Below are 5,415 nucleotides of genomic sequence, written 5' to 3'. Positions count from 1 at the left end.
TCCCAACAGTATCAATCTTGGTTCCTGAATTATAGCTGGTATACCACGCTAATGCAAGATGTTAATAATAATGGAAACCGTGCGTGTGAGCAGGGAGGAGGAGTATATGGGGACTCTGTACTTTCATCTCAATTTTTCCCTAAATCTAAAACAGCTCCAAAAACATAACATCTATTAATTATTTTGTTTACCAATCTGGTAGCGACTGGCCATATGTCATTATTGAGCATTTAAAATATGATTAGTCCAAATTGAGATATGTTATGAGTCTAAAATATGCATGGATTTTAAAAAAATTTGTATGACAAAGTGAATATAGAACATCTCAAAGATAATGTTTATACTGATTATATATTGAGATCATAATACTTCTTGACATACTGGGTTAAGTAAAATATATTATTAAGATAAAAATATTAAAGTTACATGACTACTGAGTTGGGAATTGCAAAATGCATCCAATACACACAGACATGAGACTCTGGCTGAGACAAGGGCTTCTAGATTTTGCAACCACCACATAAAATTATGACTTACCACACTGAAACTCACCTCCTCTGACTTGAGACAACGCTACTGTTATGGGTTGAGTTGGTCCCCCAAAATGTAGAAACATATACAGAAACATGTATAGTGAACAGGAATGCTACTGATTTTTATGTTGATTTTGTATCCTTTACTGATTTCATTGATTAGATCTTAGTTTTTTGGGAAAAAACGTCATGACGTCATCTGCAAATTGAGACAATTTTAAGTTTACTTTTCATATTCTGATGTCTTTTATTTTCTTTTTCTTCCCTGATTGCTCTGGCTAGCACTTCCAGTACTATGTTGAATAGGAGTGGTGAGTGTGGGCCCCTGACAATCTGTAAGAACCTGTTTTAGCTGCAAGTCCAGCTACCAGTCCATCTCAGGACAGAGTTTGTCTTAGTCAACCAAACAAAAATTCACAAAGGCTAATCTCACCTCTCACCTTACCATACCAGGATTGGGCACTCAGACTCATTCAAACTACAGCTTAGTGGTCCCCGGGCCTCAAAGATCCCCTCCGCTCAGTCTTTACATCAAACACACAACTCCAGTTTCCTGCCAACTGCTGGCACACACACATTCTACATTAAGATAGTACCACTTGCCACACAATTCATCCTGGTGGGAGCCATGTTCCACATCCCACTTGCAAGCCTGTGTTCACCTTCTGATGCTGATCTCGGTCCACTTCCGGTGCACGTCTTAGTTCACTTCTGGTGCAGTCACAAGTACCCCATTAACGGCCTGAATCTGAACCACCAGGAAGTCCAGCATCTAGTCTGCTGAAAAGATGCCAGGAGAGCGGCTAACATTTTGAGATCCATGGTCTCCCTACTTATCCCCCTCGTCTGAAGTCTAGCACACTCTTACCCTTAACCTCATGATGACAAGTCAAGGGACTTTGTGGAAACCCTCCAGGTTGGGCAACAGCTGGACCTGGGACTTTTGGGTTGCTGGAATAACCCAAAGGTGATCCCTTGTTGGGTGGAGGAAGTGAGAATTTGGGCTCAGGGTTTCAATGTCTTTGAACAAGTCTAGCCTAATGCTATGTATGCCGATCGAATATATAGTGGGTTTTTTTCTTCTTTGTATGTGTAGATGTATTAGTTCTAGATGTATCATGTTGTCATGTCCTTCCTTGGCACAGCCACGTTAAGTTTCCATCTAGATATTTACATACAAAGACATAGTGCAACTATGTAACTTCTTTTTGCATTCTCGCAGACAAAATTCCCCTATGAAATATCTATTTACAAACCATAGTTAAGTGTTTCCATACATCCATTTCCTCAGACAAAAATAATATTGGGGCCTGCCCACGTGGCATATTGGTCAAGTCCCTGTGTTCTGATTTCGTGGCCCAGGGTTCACTGGTTCTGATCCCGGGCACAGGCCTATGCACCACACAACATTTAATGCACCACTCTTCAAACCATTCTTGAGGAGTGGTGCATCCCACAGAGAAAAATTAGAGGAGACTTGGCTCAGATGTTAGCTCAGGGGCATTCTTCTTCCCTAAGTGATAATTTGGGTAACAATGTTGATGGAGAAGTAGATAACTGAAAATTCACTCTTGTCTTTGTCAAGTGCATCTGGGTAAAGGGTACCTTGGAATCATAGGACATTAAAACTCAAAAACACTTTTCAAGCTCTTCATAATGAAGATGAATAAAATCTAAAGAGGTTAAACTATTTGACCAAGATTAATTCCTGGAACTAGAGTGAGATCCTCTAATTCTCAGTAGGTACATTGTCATAACATCTCTAGCACTAAATAACCAAGAGATGGAAGTCTGTTGACTTCCAGGTAGAAAAGGTTCCCCTTCACGTTTTTGTTTTCTCTCTCTTAGATGATTGCTTTGCCCTGACAAAGAGTTTATCTGGTGTTTATGCTACACTTCAGAAGAGGAAAATGCTCCTGGCAAACATTATTATGATTCAGTGTGGCACCAGAGAGCCCAGTCATTTAAAAATGAGAATAGAACGGATAAGGTAAATAATATTAGAGAAGAAGAGAAAAATCTATTATTTTAGTGGGAAATAACTTATAAAATTTAGAATTTTAAATAAGTTGACTGATGTGAAAAGATACTAGATAACCATATAAAAAATATCTTTATATTAGCAAGAACTATTTTAAACATATAAGTAATTATTCTAATCTTAGGAGAAATAAAATATTTACAGTAATTGGATTTATGAAACATGATGCCTTATGTAGTTATATAATTTATCGTTATGTAAGATAAATGAAGAAGATTATAAAGATATACCAAAAGACATAAACTCAGAAGAAATGGAGAGATATACTACAATTATGAATGAAAATAATATCCATTTTTCAAGCATCATTCAGATTCACTGTATTTAAAATCAACTTTTAAAATGATACAGTAATTATTTTATAAACAATAAGACATCCTTTTGCAAAATAAAACACTGGACCATCGACTAACATTATTCACAAGTAAATCACTCCAAATGGATTATAAGGGGTAAAATTAAAAGTAGAAATGCTCAGTGCATAACAGTGGTGGATGACAATACAGGAGAATATCTATGATCATAAAATTAGTAACGTTATTCTTAATATATATTCTTAAAGATGTGTTGTTGTCATTTACTAGTGTCCAATTGACCAAAGCAATTTACAAGGCCAAGTCCACACGGAGTCAAAGTGGGAGGGTTCTACCGAAACACGCAGATGGAGAGAGAGAACTGATGTGTGGGCATTTATGTAAGATATCACAGATAATTTTAGAGAAAAATTAATCTGAGATAATATTCATACTTTTGTATTTGTGCATTTGAATGCCCGAAGATCATTGTACAAAGCCAAGAGATATGTAAAGCAATAAATTAATTTGAGATGTAACGTAAATTTACTTGATTGTGTGTGTGTGTGTGAGGAAAATCAACCTTGAGCTCACATCCATGCTAATCCTGCTCTTTTAGCTGAGGAAGACTGGCTCTGAGCTAGCATCTATTGCCAATCCTCCTCCATTTTTTTCCCCAAAGCTCCAGTAGATAGTTCCATGTCATAGTTGCACATGCTTCTGGTTGCTGTATGTGGGACGCAGCCTCAGCATGGCCAAACAAGCGTTGCGTCGGTGCACACCCGGCATCCGAACCCGGGCCTCCAGTAGCGGAGTGCACGCACTTAACTGCTAAGCCAAGGGGCTGGCCCTTTACTTGGTACTTAAAGTCTGCTTGCAAAAATTTGGTAGTTTATTTTTCAGGTGTATGCAAATTCTGGCGAAAAAAAAATATATATTGATTATTTTCACCTGAACAAGTTGTATTCCTTAACCCTCTTGATGGGTTTCTCTCTGGCCTTAGTAAGTTAATGTAGCACTTGGGGGCAAAGATGCAGCCTAATAGCTCCACACTGGAGAACAAGATGGACAGGCTCTCCACGGCCACCATTATCTTGCCCTTGGTGTAGTGGCAGACGAGGAGGAAAGTGACCCAGACGCTGCAGAACACCAGAATGCTGAACGTCAGGAACTTGGCTTCATTAAAGGTGTCAGGCAGGTTCCAGACCAGGAAAGCCACAGTGAAGCTGCCCAGGGCCAAGGAGCACAGGTATCCCAGGACACAGTAGAAGGCAGTGACTGAGTCCTTGTTGCACATGATGATGATGTGACCGTGTTCAGAGTGTGCATCTGTGTCAATGAAGAAGAAGAGGTTCTCAGTCAGATCCAATAGAGACTCAGCTGGATAAAGGAGCAGATGGGAATGATGAAGTTATGTGTCCCTGACACCAACCACTGCCACATCCTTCTCCCTGGTGCAGTGACCTTGAAGGCCACCACCACAGTAATAGTTATTGCCAAGACAGTGGAAAGAGCCACAGTAAAAACAACTCTAAATGTGATTTGTTGAATAATGTAGGTGGTTGTGTTGGGTCAGCCAATGAAGAGTAAGGAACAGAGGAAGCAGAGGTTGAGGGAGATGAGCAGGATGTAGCTGAGATTCCAATTCTTGGTCTTGATTACAGGAGTGTCTCGGTGCTTCACAAAGACCCCAGGGACCTCTGCTGTGACAACAGAGGAGCAAGGAGCTGTGCAAGCCAGAGTCTTCCCTAAAGAATCTTCAAATGCCAGAAATGTCACAACTTTCAGCAGGCTGCGATTTGTCTCATTGTTTGCATACTGGCTTCCTGGACGCCCTATACATTGATCTCTATTTGAAAAGGAAAGGAAAGTCTTGGTGTTTCAGTCAGCCAATCTTCCATACTCCCAAGACAAAAAACAAACGTTTCATTGGCATTATAGGGCCCACAGCCCACACCTTATTTGGTTGTGAGACACAAAGTTGCAGAGACTTACGTTAATAATATTCACATTAAACAGTCCCATCCTATGTCAGAATGCTCTTAGCTTCAAGTAAGTGATAATCCACCTCCAAAAGTTCCAAGTTTGGGTCCTGTGTTAGTTGGATGTGTCCACAAACTGTGGGTTTAGGCGCAAATATTTTTGGTGGTGGGGATTTTACAACACACCAGTGAGGTACTGGGAAAGTAAGGACGGCGGAGCATCAGGGACATCAAGTGCTTTACCACTGTGTTTACCTAGAGCTCAATCGCTCTTGGGAGCACTGTGAGACAAGAATAACACATGGGAACAAGTCATCTCAGCTGAGGATGAGGCAGCTGCAACACATACGCAGGCATGTCCATCAGCCATCATTGAAGGGCTGCGCCCTGGGCTATGAATTTTTATTTGGCAAACATTTACTGTAAAGTGACAGATGACAAATATTTTAGGCTTTGTGGGCCATAGGGTCTCTGCCACAACTACGCAACTCTGACCTCGGAACATGAAGCAGCCATTCTTATTGTTGAAAGTGGGTATTTTTTTCTCGTCCTTATTTCTACAAATA

The sequence above is a fragment of the Diceros bicornis genome, unplaced genomic scaffold, assembly GCF_020826845.1.
Source record: "Diceros bicornis minor isolate mBicDic1 unplaced genomic scaffold, mDicBic1.mat.cur scaffold_96_ctg1, whole genome shotgun sequence".
Taxonomy (NCBI): domain Eukaryota; kingdom Metazoa; phylum Chordata; class Mammalia; order Perissodactyla; family Rhinocerotidae; genus Diceros; species Diceros bicornis.
Note: the sequence above shows the minus strand (reverse complement) of the source record.